At 47.2% G+C, this 18,644-nt stretch overlaps 1 protein-coding gene and 1 long non-coding RNA gene across 8 annotated transcripts in view; both read right to left on the reverse strand.

Moving 5' to 3' along the window:
- GRB10 (growth factor receptor bound protein 10) overlaps positions 1 to 18,644 on the reverse strand; it is a 205,153-nt gene that overhangs the window by 54,912 nt on the left and 131,597 nt on the right. The gene's annotated exons all lie outside the window — the stretch shown is intronic.
- On the reverse strand, positions 7,088 to 8,128 carry LOC138923719 (uncharacterized). The gene is made up of 2 exons (XR_011437753.1): positions 8,005 to 8,128; positions 7,088 to 7,300 (listed from the first exon to the last, which is right to left on the reverse strand). It is a non-coding gene; the product is annotated as an uncharacterized lncRNA (long non-coding RNA).

An 18,644-nucleotide genomic window follows, 5' to 3' on the forward strand; every position in this document is an offset into this window, starting at 1 on the left:
GGCTGTGGGGCTGGGTGAGGGGCACCTGGGGTTCATCACTGACTCTGTCTTCATAGAGAAAGACCTAAACATTCCTTGGGTCCCTTTATCCTTGTGTTGCTAGAAGAAATAAAGCATATTATAAGACTTTTCTTGCCTAATCTATTTGAGGAAGTGAACCGACTTTTCTCTTACAGATCATAAAATTCAGTGAAGAAAGCAATACTTTTTCACTGGTTCCCAATGGGGACTTGAGGAAGGTGGATTTTGCCCCCTAAGGGACATCTGACAATGTCTGAGACATTTTTGGTTGTCACAACTGGGGTGTATATAGGGGTAGAGCCCACTACTGGCTTCTTGTGGATAGAGGCCAGAGATGCTGCTAAACATCCTACAGTGCACAGGACAGGCCCTGCAACAAGGGTTTATCTAGTCCCAAGTATCAATAACGCTGACTGCTTGCAGAGGATGGGAAACCTCATGCTAGGAAGCAAGGAAGCATGTTGATGGGGACATGTCCAAGGAAAAAGGAACCAGCCTGAAAGGGGCTTCTACCAGCCCCACTGGGACAATATGAGCATCAAAACAAACAAGGATTGTAGGAACTATAAGGCATGGAATAAAATAATAATTAATGTGTCCTTACTGACAAATAAAAAAACACGTCCATGAACAGCAGAATGCCAATTAATAAGTGCACGATGATGGAGCTAGAAAAACCAGACAGGCATCATCCATACACCACAAAACCAGTCAGTGAAAGACTGATGTAGACAAGCATATTGACACAGTCTCAACTTACCTTTCTTCAAATTACTTCCTAATTACAAAGGGAAAAATAGTCCCTTTACATGAAGAAATTGAGTAGACAACAACATCTTAACCCAGCAAGAAATATCAACATCGGCAATAACTGGACAACCAATGTCATGAGCTTCCTGAAGTGAAGCCCAGAAGACACGGCCTCCCTTCCTGCGATCTTCCCACCACGTCCAACCTGATGGGACCCCGAGGAGACTCCCCACAAACCTAACTGGGTCCTTCAACAAGTGTCTACATCACGAGAAGCGTGGAAAGGCCAAGGAGTGTTCCACATTAAAGGAGATGAGAGAGACCGTGGAACTAGCACAGACGGTGGTCCCGAACCAGTCCATGAACCAGAAAGAGAGAACGCCAGAAAGGACCCCACAAGGACAATGAGGGGATCTGAACAAGGTCTGTCGACTGGATACTTGCACTTTGTTAATGTTAACTATCCTGGTTTCGGTAATTGTACTGTGCTCTGCTCCCTGTTTTTAGGAAATAGACACTGAGGTATTTAGGAGGTAAAGAAAGGACTTGATGTTCACAAATTAGTCTCAGATGGTTCGGAGAAAAGAGCAGCAATATATGTGTGTATCTAAATATATATCTATGTGAATACAAATCTCTCTCTGTACATATATGCCGGGGCAGTGAAAATGATTTAAAATGTGACAAAATGTTAACAATTAGGGAACCAGGGTAAAGGATCTACATGAGTTCTTTGTATTATTACTGCACCTTCTGTACAGGTTTGAAATTATTTGAAAATTAATAGTTTAAAAACTCACTTTGTGTGAAAATAACAGAATGTGGGCCCCTCCTTTCGTTCAGCATTTCACTGTGTCTTATCACACTGTCAAACCTCACCCACAGGACAGAACTCATGAAAATGACAGCGAGAGGGGCTTGTTTGGTTGCCAGCTTTTCCAGGAGCGCCTCTATCCCTTTTCCATTAAACCTCTGCCTTCACTGCCCAAGATATTTAAGATCCAAAATACACAGGTGCTGGGTGCTTCAGTCCCAGCTGGGGCTGAGCAGAATATCCTAAGAGAGAGGGTGGTGCTCTGTTAGGTCAGCCCCTGGAAACAGGCCCTGTACAGGTGTGCTCCTGCACCTGCCCCAGGAGGTCCCACAAAGCTGACCAGCTCAGGGGCCCGCGTCCTGCACCCTTTGCTCGGTGGTTACACGATGAGATTTGGAGATGGGGAAGTGACTTGGCGCCTCCCCTCACTGCCTTCTCCTTCCCTCTTGTATCTGAAGGTCACCCCGTCAAAAGCAGTTCCCCCTAAACAATCTGAACCTCATCGACTAAAATGGGTCTACCTTCATTCAATGTATTATCTTTCTCAGGACAATTTATACTTCATGTCTTATCTCAAAGTGTGCAATTTATTCATTGTTATCTGGCGAGCAAAAGTAAGCAGCGCAGGTCTTACTGTTATTTTGGGGCAGGGGAGCTTCCAGCAGCCTCTGTAAGGCAAGCTGTGCCCCCAGAGCAGCAGCACTACGTCAGAAGAGCACATCGTCAGCCACTACTCAGACCCCTGGGCCCCCGCCCACCCAGCCTGCAGAGCTGTCCTGTCTGCTGAAGTGCCAGCATTACACGGGTGGGATGGGAGATGGGGGCATACAGCTGCAGGGAAAGAACCAAAGAAACCTGGGAAGATAACAGACAGTGGTTGGGGCAGGGAAGAAGCAGAGCCTTCACCCAGGTGAAGGCAGCCTGGCAGGTTTACTACAAGTTTAGAAAAAGAGAAATTTGAGGAGCTGAGAGAAAGTCCTGCACAGCTAGGAGATCAAAAAAAGGACTACTATTTCAGAACTTTCTCTGGGCCTGGGCAACGCAAAAAGTGAGAGCTGTCATCAAAATTGCACAGATGGGGCTGTTGCTTAGGGCTACATTTTTATTCACTTATAATAGTCAAGAATATGTATCTATAGATATAAAGTTCACCCACAAAATCCCAATTCATCTCCAAAATACATCTACTAAGAATATGGTTTTTACTAAGAATCTTGAAACTATCCGTAACACCTTATTTTCTGGATTGTCAGCTTACACACCATTAAAGTGAGATGACACAATTACAAACATACAGATAACTGTCAAGAGTTAGTCACAGTAATTATTGCGACTTCTTTAAAAGGCAGAGCGTATTTACTGGCACCACTTTGCCTCCCAGGCTGCTGCTCTTTCAGAATTAAAAATCAGGCAAAAGTCCCTAGCTGAGACAACAGAAAGAGGTTCAGCCTGCCCTATGGTTACGCCTGTTGGACAAGCAGGGCTTCTCAGTTCTGCTCACGTTAGACCAGGGATCGGCAGGAAAAGACATGTCAAAATCCCGCAGTCGGCACAACTGCCCTAAAACCAGGAAAACAAAAGCTTCTACTACTAAACACAAGCTCAGAAGGTCCAACACCAAAAAGAGTAAGTACCTGAAAGGGACAGTGCACACCTTACCCCACCCTCCCGTCGCTGGGGTCTCGGACTCAGAGGTTTCCAGGGCGGATGAGCAAGCGAGGCCCTGCAGCAGACCTCTCTTCAGGTCTGTCCTTTTGCTCCCAGACAGCTCAGTAAACATCTTCTAGAGTTTCTTGAAGCTACAGAAACAGCCAATCAAAACGATGGATTGCCTGGGAGTCTGCCTTCATCACTGGGGAAAGTGACTTCACACTGCCACTCAGGGGCCAGCGGTACCAGACACCCATCCCAGATTATTCTGCACCTTAAACAGGAGAAGGGCTAGGCCCTGGTGCCTTTGCGTTTTATTATAAGGGAAACACAGCCCTTTGACAATGGTCATAAAAAAATTTTCATATACATGTACATATAATCATAAACACATAAGTCTTTTGATCCAGCAATTACACTGCTCAGAGTTTATCTGTCTACCTATCACCTATCTGTCTCACTGTCTATCTACCCATCGATACCTACCCACCTTCCCGCCCATTAAATGACCAAAGATCTATGTACAAGAATGTTCGTTTCAGCTCCGTTTACAATAAGAACTGCAAACAATGGAACTGTTCATGGAAAGGGGATTTGATGAAATAAATTATGGCTCCTCCGTGCAATGGAACACCGTGAAGCTCTTGGGGGAAATGAGATAATGCACATGAATTCTGAGATGACACAGACAAGACACTGCCCACTGCTCGCCTCTGGAGAATGAGCCAAGAGCTGGGAACAGAGGAGGAAAGGAATTGGACTTTCCATTGTAAAACTTTTTGCACTGCTGAAGTTTCACTTTTTGCTTTTACTACGAGCATTTATTACTTCTATAATTTTTAAAAATTAGAGGATTTTTTTTTTCTTTTTGATTTCCTGGCTGGGCATAGATGATTTGGTAATAAGTCATGACCAACTTAGTCCCAACTCTTAACTCTGCTTTCAGTCTTGAGAGTTTGGCAACTGTTTTGCTTGACTGACGAACTGGCTTCTTCGGAGAGAGAGGGATGAGGGTGCCAGGAAGACAGGTCAACATGCCACCTGAGGGCAAAGATGAGCCTCGAATGCACTCACTTTAGCGAAGGACTTTTTCTCCCAGGGAGGGGACGGCTCTCAGATCAACTAGAATAAAGATTCAAAGGCCAATCCTGGGTCTTGAGCATGGAGAGCTGCCATGAGCACCGTTTCCACCCAGCCAGGCCAGTGGGGAGAGCAGAATGGTGCTCTAGATCCAGGGTCCTCAGCTCCTTCACTTGTCCAGGCCACAAGTCAGCAACCTTGGGCATGTATGAATGGGTCGAAATAAAGTTCCACGAGTTAAAAAGGTGCAGAATGGGTAAAGCGTAAGAAGAAATATGGCTACTAATGTGAAAGAGCCCATTTAGGCATGAAAAGCACAAGGTTCTCTCTCCCGGTACCAGGAGGAATCCCAAGAGCCTGAGCAAAGCAAACAAAAATTCACTGAAGACCTATCAGCTTCTAGACGGAAATCTTGGTTATAGAGATGTGACACAACCCAATCACAACCTTCTGTAGCCTGGAAAGCAGAAGAGTGCTAGAGAATTACACGCAGGATTTCCATGAGTAACGAAAAAAAAAGATTTGTTTGGCAGTAGTGATCAAACTTAATATGAAACATTAAACCTAACAGATAGTCTATAATTTTTAAAAATATTTTAAGGTTTGAATTAGACTGGCTGAAACTTGTCCAGATATTTCAGGTCCACCTGATTGGGGGGGGGGGGGCGGGGAGGGTGGTCTTGGATCATTGTCATTCATTCAGCAGATGTTGCCAGGGCACGTTCTCTGTGCCAGGCACCCAGGTGCTGGGCTACAGCTCCTAGAATAAATCCCAATCTCACAACTTCACTAGAGTGGGGGAGACAAACAACAAGCAAAGAAGCACAATCTAGAGAGTCAGACGCTGGAAGGAGAAAAGAACAGCTCACTGGGGGTTGGAAGGGGGTCCTCGCAGGTGGCCGGGGGACTTTAACTTTGACCCTGAAAGATGAAGTCATTGCACAAAGGAGACCAGAGGCTGACAGACCATTTTAAGGGTTGCTCTGGGGCTATGCAGGAACACACACTGTATAGGGGCAGAAGTTGGGAGACCTGCTGAATTACGGGATTTATGTAATAATGCAGAGAAGGAAGAAGGTCAGACCCAGGTCCCAGCAGCGGAGCCACGAGAGGTTGTCCAACTCAGGGCAGAGTTGCCAATGTGGTGTGGAAGTGACAGGAAGAGGGGTGAGGAAGGAATTCGGGATTTGGACTGGGCAGCTGGGGTCTAAGCTGACACTCACTGAGGGACTTGATGGAAGGAACAGGCTCTGAGGGAGGATCAGAAGCTGAGTTTGGACATGTTGAGTTTGAAATACCTTTTAGACCTTCACACGGAAAAGACAAGTCAGTGACTGAAAGCATGAGTCTGGGGCTTGGGGAAGAGGCTGAACGAGAATATAAACCTGGGGTTCTCAGCATATGGATGGGGTGGAGAGCTGAGAGTGGGTGTGACCACCAGGGAGCAACTGCAGAGAAGAGAATATGCAGAGCTTCTCTCAGCAGTGGAGAAGTTCCAGTATTGATGTGAAAGTATGAGTCACGAGCACACAGATGGCATCTAGTGTCAGGGGTCCAGATGAAGCCACTTACGGAGAGCGCATTGCTAGAAAGTGGAGGAGGCCAAGACAGAGCTGTGGAGTCCTGCAAATGCCAGTGGTCTGGGGGAGAGAGGGGCTAAGAAGCAGAGAGATGAGGAGAGGAAAACAGGGGGCATGGAAGCTTGGAGAAGCAAGTAGTTCAGGAAGCAAGATTATGCCTAATGCTGCTGAGATATCATGAAGATGCCACCAAAAACTGACCACTGGCTTTGACCAGAGATATGTCACAAGTCTCCTTGATAAGATTCATTTCAGGCAATTAGTGGAACCAAAAGCCCAAGTAGGAAGTGCTGAGGGGAGACCAGGAAGTGAAAAGCAGAGACAGGGATTCAAACAGCTGGCCCGGGGAGTGGGGAGTTCTGCCAGAAAAGCAGCAGAGAAATGGAGCAGCAGCTGGAGAGAAATGCAGGCGGGGGAGGTTTCACTAGATGAGATATGTTAAGGTTTATTTGGACATTGATGTGAATGATCTAGGAACGAAGATGAAACTGATAATGGAAGAAAGAAAGGGGGTGACTGCAGGAGCAGTATCCTTGAGAAGGTAGAGGGGCTGGCCATGAAAGGAGGGGGTGGCCTTAGAAAGAAGCAGGGGCACGTCTGCTGAATGGCAAAGAAGGTAGGCAGGTGGGTTCAGACACAGGTGGGTGAAAGAAATAGGTGGAGAGATGAGCTGGTCCTCTTTGTTAACAGCCCCTCTCTAATAAATCCAAGGCCAGGTTACCAGGTGAGAAGTTAGAAGAGGGAATAAAAGGTGTGAAAAGTTGTTTTTTTCTTGGGAGTAGTGAGTGAATTGGGAGTGGAGAAAATCTCTGGAGGAAAAGAGATCAAGGGATAGAGAGAGGTGATTTACCTTTTTATTATTGATTCATAACAACTCTTTATTTAGGGATATTGCAAATGTATTACAAATATTCTTTCTGAGCTTGTCAACAGCTTAACATTTAATTTATGACACTGATAGATTTAACTATAAAGAAAATTAATCTTCCACTCTGTGATTTCATCTATTCACTTTAGTAGTTAAGACATCATTCCCCAGCTCAAGGATCAATTAATTATTCCACTGTATATTTTTCTACTTCTCTTAATGTATGATATTGTTATTAACAGCTTAATCCACCTAGAATTTACTTCGGGGTGTGTATATTATTTTGCCAAGGCTGCTATAACAAACTGCCACAAACCAGGTCACTTAAGCAACAGAAATTTATTTTCTTGCAGTTCTGGACACTGGAAGTCCAAGATCAAAGTGTCAGCAGGTTGGTTCCTTCCGAGGGCTGCGAAGAGTCTGTTCTATGCCTCTCTCGTAGTTTCTGGTGGTGTGCTGGCAATCTTCGGCATTTTCTCTGCCTTCATCTTCACATGCTGTTCCTGCTCTGTGTGTCCGTGCCCAGCTTTTCCCCTTCTATAAGGACAGCAGCCATAGTAGATTACCCACCTATTCCAGCATGACCTCATCTTAACTACCGGCATCTGTAATACCTCTACTTCCAAAAAGTGCAATTCTGAGGTTCTGGGGGGTTTAGGATTTCAACATATGAATTGGGGGGGGGGGGACAATTCAATCCATAACAGCATGCAATAAAGTATAAGATCCTAATTCAACTCTTCATTCAAATAGTTTATAACTGTCACAGCACAATGAATTCAATAATGATGCTATCTTCATAATAGTCTAATCTTTGTGCTATTAGGGTCTCTCTCTGGGTAAATGTTTCAGAGCACAGATCTATCACTCCATTCTTAACCCAGAACCACAGGCTTTCATGACAGTAGCTTTATAGCATCAAAACCACCTTTTTGAAGACAGTCTGGTCACCACTAAAGACCACGGGTCCTCTCAGGCTGTCTTTCCTCTGACCACTTTATCTCAGGTATCTATGTGTTGTCTCTGCTTGGAAGGGCCCCCACCTATTTTGGAAGTTTTAGGCGGGAGTTTGGATTTCAAATTTTGGAAAATCTAGGTGAACATAATGTGCACTCCTAGGCGCAAATCAGGGTTCTGGTTGAATTGGTGGCTAATACAATATAAAACTAAATTAAAACAAACACTCCATCTATAAAAGTAAGTAAAACAGCATCTATAATAAAGAGAAGACATGAGCTTACCAGTGGCTAGTTCCACAGACACCCTATAAGAACCTGAGACCTGCCCCGCTGGGCAGCAAGTCACTACGTTCCCACCTGGGCCAAGGTTACAGCAGGAGAGTGTCCGGTTCTTCTCGTCTCTGTGACACAAAAATAGTCCACCTACTGTAACAAGTTCAAGTTCTCTTTAGAAGCCCCCGCCCTGTTATCAGGGCAATTCCACATTACTCCAAAGTGGATGGATCGGAATAAGAGACAAGGGCCTTCAGGGAATGAGTCACAAACCCAGCTGCTCCACCTACAAGACCACCACCCTGGGGGCGTGAGAGAAAATCAGCCTCACCTGAGCTCCAGAGAAAACCACATTCACACATGTGCGTCTAGAGACCCTACAATCCCACAGCGGGAGGAGGTACATTCTGACACTTCTACTGCTTATTACCAAGCAAACCCACCTAAAATAACTGGAAATCATCATAGCATGACAGCATCAAAACTGACACCAAACAGTCCTTGTTCAGACTCTGCAGATTTGTCTATCAAAATGTTTATCTTACCCATCCCCTTCATTTTCTGTGCTTCATACTTTGGCTTCTTGAAGCAGACTCAGTTCATGACTCAGAATTATCAGTACTCAGAGTTCCTCTAGATTCTCAAAGGGCCCAGTATTCTTGGGATTCCTCCCTTCAATAGCACAATTTGAAGTTTCATAATTTCACACTTCTAAAGCTATTCACTAGTCATGCTCCTGGTATAGACTAGTCTTAATGGAATAAAGCTAAGATTTTTTTTCCCTCTCATGTAACTGCTTATGAAAGAGTGAAGCAATTGCTAAGCACATATCCTCCCTCAAATTCTGCCCCAGCAGCTCCTGAGAGCTCCTCCCAGGACTTCTCCACAGCGGCATCCTCTAGTCAATGGCAGCGGGCAGGAGCCGCCCTGGATGGGCCCCCCTCCTCTCTGGCCTTCCAGCATTGCCAGCCCTGAGCCCTGGACACCAGTGCGTGTTCCTGGCGGGAGGAGGTACAGGGAGAGGCGGCCAGAGCAGGAACACAGAGCCCACACTGACCTCTGCAAAGGAAGCTCACCTCTGATCCTGCTCCAAGAGCAGTGTGTAAGGGCCAGGGGGACACTGAGGAACCGCCTACAGCCTCCAAATGCAAGTCCCCTTACAACCTGCTTGTTGCAGGAGCCCCCGGCCCCACCGCCTCCCATCAGCTGCAGCTGAGACAGCCAAGAAGCGGTGGAGACTTGGGAGAAATTTCAGATGTGATATTTTCATTTCATAGAAAAAGACACCCACTCCACACAGCTCTGGCCTGCACAGCTGCCCATGTTTCGGGCCACAGGCCCCTCAGTAGGAGGGCAATCCCGGGCTCTCTGAAGTCCATGGGCTCCTCCTCCCAGAAAACCCTGGACCATACAGCTGCCGACCAACCCGGGAAATGACTTAAGTTTAGTCCTACACACTTTACCACTGTTTACAGAGCCCACTTATCAAAACCCCCACGTGAATGTGCTAAAAATCTACCCAAAAAAATCACACAGATGAAAAAGGGGCCTCTAAACGTTAGGTTTAGAGAGGCAAAAATTTAATTACAACAAGATCTTCCTCCTGTGAGTTCTTGAACCATAAGTGGTACAGATTCTAATATAAACCCAGCCAACAGCATAATTATGGGGCTGGCACTGCCTTTGAGAAAATGTGGTATTTGTTTCTTCACATTTTATCTCCTCGGGAACCTTTCATAGTTTGAGGCTCAAAGACTAAAGCCTCAGGAAGTTCTTTCCCTTGGATGAAGTTTATATGCATTGAAACTGAGCACCCAAGAGACAAATCCACTTAGCACATTATGTTATGCCAACATAATTATGGATGTTCCGTTTCTTTTGAAAAGGAAAAAAAAGAGAGGCAGCATGTTCTCAACTTCTCCTCCAAGAAGTGTGGGAATGCGTGGAGGAGTGCATCTTCCTGGGATGGCAGCTGGGGGGAGGGTGCGCCTTTGCCAGCAGCACCAGATCAAGAGTGTGCCCTGTTGCATAGAACCAGAAACCGGTCAGTTGATGGCAACAAATGTACTTCTGCCATCAGGTGGCTGCTGTGAACCCTCAGAGTCTCTGGCCAAGGGTCGGCTGGACTAGGGTACGCGTGCAATTCTTCCCCAGAGTTGTGGGTTAAGAGGTGCGTTTCTGGGAATTACGGAGAATTAACATGGCAGGCTCATGTCACGTGTTCTCTAGGATGTTTCTCTACTTGGAGAAAAGCACACTGAAAGATCTGTGCATGTAAGAGGCACATTTTGGGTTTAAAACAGGGTTTTTCTCTTTTCAGCATTTTATATCGAGATAATTTCAGGCTTACAGAAAATCTGTAAAAAATGGTCCGATTTTCCATAGGTTCCCCAAATATTAACTGTTACCCATTTGCTTTATCATATTCTCATTCTCTTTCCTATTTGTCTACGACAGTGAGCTGCACACAGCTGGCCCCTTGACCCCAAGATAGCTCAGTGTATATTTCCTAAAAACAACAACATTCTTACATAACCACAGCACAAGGATTGAAATCAGGAAATTATGTCGACACACTACCATTGGCTGATTTATAGACCTCGTTCAAATTTAGCCAACGTCCAATTATTGTTCTTTTTAGAAAAGGCAAAACAAATTTTGAGGTGTTCAGGATCCAGTCCAGGACCACAAGCTTCAGTTGTCACGTCTCTTCAGTCTCTGTCATCCGCACAGCTCCTCAGGTTTGGTGGTGGTTGTTGCTGTGGCGTGGTTTTGTTTTCTGGGGTCTTCTAAGACCTCAACACCTTTGACAAGTCCCAGCCATTTTGAGGAATGTCTCTCAACCCTGGTTCATGTCTTTGGCACCACAGAAGAGATGCTATGCCTTTCTCAGGGTGTCCCATCGGGAGGCATAGGGAGATGGTCTGGCCCCTTCCTGGTGACGTCAGCTAGGACCACTTGGTTAAGGTGGCACCTGCCAGGTTTCTCCACCTACATAAGTTACCATCTTCCCCTTACTCTTCAAGGGGGCTCCTGTCTCCTTGTGGCATGCCCCCTTCATGCTTTCAGCACTTCCCGGGCGGCTCTGCCTCCTTTTAGTGGAGAATGGAATTTAGAAACCGTGTTCTGAGCACTAGTTTGAATATATTTTTAAAGAAGAAGGAAAAACAGAATCACAAGCTGTCATAGGGACCACAAAAACTATGGGAGAGCAATAAGTCACTAAATGCAGTCAATTTTGCTCAAACTCACCCAGTTCTCTTCCAGTTCAACTCTGCTGAGTCCACATCCTAACTGGCCCCCCGCCACCTCCCGTCCAGCCCATCCTTCCCACTGCAAACCAGAAGGAAGCTGCTCAAAACATATACGCGAGTAAGGCCATGAGATGGACAGAGGACAGCGGTGACTTTATTTCCTTGCTCTGATCTGGGGGAAGTCAGATCTGTGCAGGGGCACAAGGTGGGCAGCACTAAGTGTATGTCCTTGTGCCTGCAGGTGTGGGATGTGGAGAAGTGGTCTCGAGGCCCTACTAGCTGTTGTCACTCAGATGCTCTCTCCTGGGTGATCCTCCCAGACTGGAGAACATGTTGGGGAGGCTGGGCTGCAGAGCTGAAAAAGACGGAGTGCAGAAGACATGCACTCCGATCGGGGCCCTGCCTGGAAAGCCTGAGCAGGGGCAGAGTTGTGAGGTCAGGGTGGGTAACACTTGACCCACTCTCCACGCCTTATTCTTCACCCTCCTCAGGGTATACCACAGAGATGGCTGAGCTCTACGTGGGGGGACCTGACGTCCAAATGGAATCAGAGTCTTTTCCTGCTCCATTCTGTGGCCACTGCAAAGCAACGCAAGCTTAACTTCTTACGCCATCACCATACACCCAGAAACAGCCGGAGTACAGCCAGAAGACGTGCTAAGGCTGATGCACAGTTTTGAAAACCCAAGAGGCTGCATGTCCAACCCCACTAAGACAGGAGAGGAACAAATGAGTCCTCTGTGTCACCATCACAAACCCTGCAAATATCACCTGACCCTCGGGCATGGAGAGCCACCCCAGCTGGGGAGAGGAGCTTTCCAAAGCCACCCTGTGCTGCCATGGGGCCTCTGAGCCATTCTCTCACCAGGGAGAACATGGTGTGGGGCCGGGCTCAGATGCCTGGAAACTCACTCCACCCTGAACGTGGTAATCAAAATAAACAGGCCCTGACAAACCGACATAGCAACATGTCCACATCCAGAGCTATAAAATTCTCACGACCTCTGACTAGGAATCTGGCTTCTGGGATCTACCCAAGGGAAAGAACTAAAAATGTGACAAAAACTATATCACAGTTGCTCAAGGAAGCGTTATCTACAGCACAGACAACTGGAAAACCATGCAAATATCCAGCCAGCACAGTATCCAAGTGTGGCCCAAATAAATACTCATCCATATTGTTATCTGCTAGTAAGAGTAGTCTTCATGAAGACCACGTAAGAAACACAGAAAGCATCTGTGGAATATTAAACAAATGAAAACATATATAAAATTCCATCTACTTTCACTGAAACCAGATAAAATACAGAGAGATGAGAACTGACAAAACCACGGGCAAACGGACATAGTTGGCTTTGTCTGTTAACATTGCTAAAACATCGTTTGTGCGAGGTTCAATGGTCAGAGTCCAAGGTGGGCATCCCAAAATTCCAAGGCTCACTAAAAAAAAACGTGTTGCTGCTTCCTCGAGTATTGGTGCTGTCCCCACCACTGAGGGCAGGACTGTCACTTCCTCCTTTCCCCTCCTGGGCTCCGTGGGGAGCCGGGGCGGCAAGAAAAGAGACACTTTTCACGAACAGCAGCAAAAGAAGGTGGTTCATGTGACACTTCCATCTCTTTCCGTTCAGGGTTTTCCTGATCTAAACGCACCTGAAGGCTCCAGCATTCTATACATGGGATGAGAGACTGCTGCTTTGATTTAAGAGAATCTCTGTTGTGGGATTACAATGGGGAGACTGTTTTTGGGTCAGGTAAAAAATAAATCATGTTAGTCAACAGCTTTTGGTTCTCTACTGGGGACCAAAAATAAATTTACCAGCACAGGGTGTGCACTTAGAACCTTTCTGAAGGGGGTCAACGTCTGTGTCCCTTTCCTAGAAATGCTGAGACTCGGCTTCAGAGCAGCGAGCAGAGTGGATGCGGGGGAGGATGTTTACTGGATTCTCTCTTCCGGAGGCACTCCACATGCCCTCACTTGGTTTCCTCCAGTGACTTACTTTCTTTTTTTTTACATTTTTACTACTCAAATCTCTTTGCCTTTATGCTGGTTAAGAGACTGAGGTGAGAGCCCAAGAAAAGAAGAATAGAAATGATATGGAGGGAAAAAGAAGGTCAGACCCCAGACTCCTGCCCTGCTGGACAGGAAGGTGTGCAACGGGCTGCAATGCTGGGGAGGCCCAGCTGTGAGCGGGTGCAGAGACCGGCCAACAGGAAACAGCCGGCTCAGGCAACGTGCTTTTAAGATTATGGTTAGCGTCCTCCACGACAGTGAAAACACTTGGACCTAGCGCTCGAGAAGCGTGGCAGCAAAGTTTGCCACAGCATGGAACCCCATCAACCAAGAGCCAAACGCCTGACAGACATTTCTCAACCTTGTAATTTCATAAAACACCTTATCTTAAACTGTATGGAAACGACACATTTAGACTGCAGAATGGAACGAGAGTCCCCCATGACTCTACGCTGTTCTCAGGCATAACCAAAGCACAGATGTTCATGTTCCATAGAGGTGACAGCTTCTTCGCCATTGGAGGAATTGTGGTTTGAAACAGCAACACAAAGAAAAACGAGGGGGGCGTTTAATCACGTGCAATTACGACAGAAGCTGACACATAGGGTAACTGGGGAAGAAGTGCACCTTCCAGTTAATTACCTTTTCCTAATGAAATTGCAAGTCAAAGCAACAGCAAGAATTAGCAGACTAGTTTGCCAAGGAAAAGTATTTCCTGTTCTAGCAAACCAGGCAGCCCTCTCTGAAGCCATCTGCAACACAGGCAACTGACAGCTGTTTGCACGGCCCTGGCCTTGGAGTCCACAGCGAGACCCAGGCATATACGTTTGCACACAGGCAAGACACACAGATTTTGGGCAAAAGTGGGGTGATTCTTCCTATGAAAGATGTAGGTAATTTAAGTGCTCACTTTTCCAATGCTCCCGACAGCTACAGATATCAAGAGATACTCAATGCTGTAATAAAAGATCAGTTTGGGGCCTCCTAAATTTAAAGAATTTACATTTAAAAAGCTATTTATAGTCCAGAGAAACACTAGCGGTTGGGATTTCTCATGAGATTCTGGAGATTATTCCCCATCTCATATTTAGCTAAACAAGTGGCCTGCTCCTGTCAGGGCCACCCAGTTCCACCGAGTCCCTGATTCAGATGCAAACACAGCAGCAGGAAGACACAGCCACGTCGGCGCTTTGGAATTATTCCTAGGCTGAGAGCTTCAGAGGGCTCCGAGCCCCCTTGGTTTTAGCAATATTCTCAGAGAAGTCTGAAAAGGGATGGTGGTTATCATTTTAAAAGTTACGTTGGACAGTTCAGCACCCTTTCCCAAAGCAGGTTCTGTGGGAAGTATGTAGGCGCTATGTAGAAAGCGGTTCTGGGGTCAGAACCTCTGGGAAGCTCTAGGCTAACTCCAGTCACAGAGGTTTTCTTCCCTGTAGGATTGTTCAAATTCTCCAAAACTCAGTATGAAATGTGAATTTCCAAGAAGGTGACAGGAGATGCAAATGGCCCCAAACTTCCTGGACCTGTATGTTTTTTCTCACAACAATTCAGGTAACTGGGAATCCAGAAAGCACAGGGCAAGAAACACAGCTGCAGAACGTTCCTGTCAACTCAGCAATGTGCAAGGAAGCCAGTAAAGCTGGCCACTGCTCAGTTACTAACAGCTTGGATGCAGGGGCCCAGCCATGCCACCCCCAGAAAGGAATACCACCCAGCAACTGTGTTATTCAGACCTAGGCTGATGGGCAAGGATGCAGCCGTGGCAGCCATGGAAACTTGCGTACATGGGACTGCTCACAGGCTCCTCTGGGTTGCTGTTCCTGTACAAATGTCCAAGGCTGAGCTAACCTCTGTGCAATAACGTGTTTGTCAACACATCTCTCCCTACTACACCATGATTCCCCGAGGGCTTCCTGCCTCAGAGCCTGCCCATGCAGCACCTCCCAGGACCAACGTGACGAAGTCAAGTAGAGCATTCCAGGTCACAAGACCTTCTGTGGTAGCAGCACACAACAGCAGAAAGAATGGGCAGCGACGGGATCTACCTTGTTTGTAGGGTTTCCTTGCTTGGCTTGGTTGAGTTCACACGTCCCCTCATAAAAAATAAAGTCTTCAGTAAATGTTCATTTCGGTTTATTGAGACGTTATTTCTGTTGGTTCAGAGCACTGCTGCGGCATATCTGGAAGACGATGGACTTGAAGCTCAGGTGCCGAGTCTAAACCCCACTTTTTGGATGTGACCTGTCACACCTGCTCCATGAGAACATTAGTAACACCTGCCTTCTGGAAAGGAGGAACCTGAGGGTTTTAGAGAAGCACAGGGAGGAGCTGGGACTGTGGGTGCAGTGCCGAGGGCTCGCCCCACACCTGCCCAGCAGCAGAAAAGAAGAGGCAGAGCTACTTGGCACGGCGTCCAGACATGGCCAAGCAACATCAAAAATTCGTCTTTGTTGGGGGCTGACCCAGTGGCACAGCAGTTAAATTCGCGTGTTCTGCTTCGGCAGCCCAGGGTTTGCTGGTTTGGATCCTGGGTGCACTGCTCAGCAAGCCACGCGGTGGCAGGCATCCCACATATAAAGTAGAGGAAGATGGGCACAGATATTAGCTCAGGGCCAGTCTTCCTCAGCAAAAAGAGGAGGATTGGTAGCAGATGTTAGCTCAGGGCTAATCTTCCTCAAAAAAAAAAAAAAATCGGTCTTTGTTGAACGAACTTCGTCACAGAGATGGTAACTAAACGTTCCGTTTGCACAGTACTGTAATTTTAAAAACCAACAAAGATGGCTTATATTCCTCCTCTAGAAAATGTTGCAGAGAAGCTACATGACTGATGGGCTGTCAGTGGCCAAAGAAAAAAGGCAGGAATTAAGAATGACCCCCCCAGCCTCCAAATTCCAGAAGAGGGGGGACAAAGAGGAGAGGGCAGGGCCGCAGTGGGAAGACAGTGGGTTAGCCTGGATTGTGGAGAGGACAGCAGACAGAAATCTGAGCTGGCGCTGCAGACAGGCATCCTGGCAGAGAGCTGCCTGTGGGGCCACTTGTACATGGACGGTAGCCAGGCGGCGGATGAGTGTCCTCACGGTATGGAAGGCAGCGTGGGGCACAGAGAGATACTGCTGCACAGAGGGCTGGGTGAAGTGGGTGACAAGGGTGACAGAGGAGGCCCCTGGAGGGGCCACAGCAGCAGTGCTTATAGGTGGGCTGAGTCCTGCCCAGGGCTGATGGACTCCAGTTCCATTGGGAGGTGGAGCCCTGGGGGGTGGTGAGGAAGCGGCAGCTGTCCCTTCACCACTCAAGAGAAAGGAGGCAGTGAGAGGAAGGAAAGAAAGATGCCCGTGTGAGGGATGATGAGGAAAGAGGACTTTATCCTCTAAGGCGCTGGGCATGTGCTAATCTGCATCTAGGCAGGCCCTTGCATTGGTAAAGCCATGAGTGACCCTGAGGGAACATCAGCGTTTTCTCTGTCCTGCTGGGAGCACTGCTCTCCCGGCTCCTGTCCTGACATGGCCCAACTGCCTGAGTGTCCACAACGTAGGCAGGGCAGACACAGTTCACCCAGCTCAGTGCCCTTCGGGGTCGCCCAGCACGTGGGTTAAGTGCAATGAGGCTCAGGTTCTAATGTGTTCGATGCCTGAAGGCACCACAAAAGGTGATGTGGGTACATTTTGAAGGAGCTGAGAATGAGAGGGGCTGTGAAGGTGTGCAATACGGCCTTCCAGGTGCAGATTGACGAGAAGACGCCACTGCGGCTCCAGGATGGATGCCTGACGATGCCCCGGGCCACACAGGGTGAAGCAGAAGACGGCATCATCTCCACACAGGCACATGCTGTGAGACGAACGTCACTTGGCGAGCAGGGCTAGTTTTTCTTGCCAAAGATGGTCTAATGTTGAGGCATATTTATCAAATCGTAGTCAAAGTCTCATCAGATCCAATCTTGATCTTTAGTAAATGTATGTGCAAAACCCTATACAAGGGTTTTTAATTTTTAATTAGTTTTTAATTAATTTAATTGCCTATACAAGGCAATCAATCCAGTTCCAGAAAAATCAATATTTAAAAGTAAGCAAAGGGAGAAGAGATGATTGGAAGTACGACAACATTTATGCCCCAAATAATGAAGTTAAAATATGTGATTAATTGTGTTTGAATAACAAATGGAAAAACTTGCTGTAACAAGTCATTATGCAGCTACATGAAAATCTTTATGGACTGAAAGAAAGCCCAGCCTGACAAAGCTGTCCTGAAGTATTCACGGGGCCTGTAAAGCTTATCTTCAATTCATAAATAAACATTTTTCTATTAGTATCACTGTCCTTTTCTTTAACCAGCACTTCTCTGTCACTTTCCTGCTCCCCTGGCCTCCTCTCTCTCTCCCTCCCTCTCTCACCACCCCCCCAGCATCTCTGCACATCTGCTTTCCCAGTCAGCTTTCTCTGTTTATTCATGGTTTCTGCTTCTTCCAAGAGTGCATCTGTTCTTGCCGTCATGTACCATGACCCAACTCACTAGGTCCTGCTGGGTCAGTGCACACCGCACACTACACTCTTTCTACCACTTAACATTTCTGGGCCCCTGGCTCACCAACCAACCAGTATATGGAACCATTGTTTCAGGGTGAGTGCACAAGTCTGGCCTAACCAGCCACAGTTGTGGAGATGGATGCAAGTTCCATGATACGGAAGGAGGTTGCCCTCGGCTGCAGCCTCCTTGCCTCTAGACTTCTCATTATGCAAAAGTGAATTTCCTTACAACTGAAGCCAATGGGCCTTTTGTCTCTTGCAGCCAAAGGCATCCTGATAGAGCCTATGACTCACAAAGCCCAACTACCCTGGGAGATACCCACAAACCTGAAATCTTGGCAACTGGCAGTGCTGTTTCAATGGTGGCAGAGTTGCAAAGTCTGGCCCGCCCTGTCACTTCCCATCACTTTCCTGTCGGTCACTGGGGGCCCTTCTGATGGCCATAGTGCCAGCCCTTCTCCATCTGAGACTGAGTCCCTGGCTGTCCCAGGCACAGTTCAGCACCCCCGGGCTGGTACCCTGGAAGACGAGGGGCAGCTACCCATTGGAGAATCGGGCCTCTTTCTTAGGGAGGCCCATCTCTCTGAGGGCTGTTACTGATGAAGTGGGAGCCAAGAAAGGTTCCTGCTTAAATGGAATAAGAGCTGCCCAACCCCTCTGACCTCCACAGAATGAAGGGCTATCCAGAAGCGTGTACTGAGCTCCTTGCACTTATATAAAAGCAGCTTTTTTAACAGCAAATGCATCTGTGCTGCATTTGGGAGAGGTTCTTCAGCCCATGCAGGAGGCCCCACAGGGTCAGGGTGTCTCCTCAAAGCCCAGTGAGGTACAACGTCAAGGCACTGTGCAGGGTGGGGAACATGT

Source organism: Equus caballus, chromosome 4 (genome assembly GCF_041296265.1).
Source record: "Equus caballus isolate H_3958 breed thoroughbred chromosome 4, TB-T2T, whole genome shotgun sequence".
In the NCBI taxonomy this organism is placed as follows: Eukaryota; Metazoa; Chordata; class Mammalia; order Perissodactyla; family Equidae; genus Equus; species Equus caballus.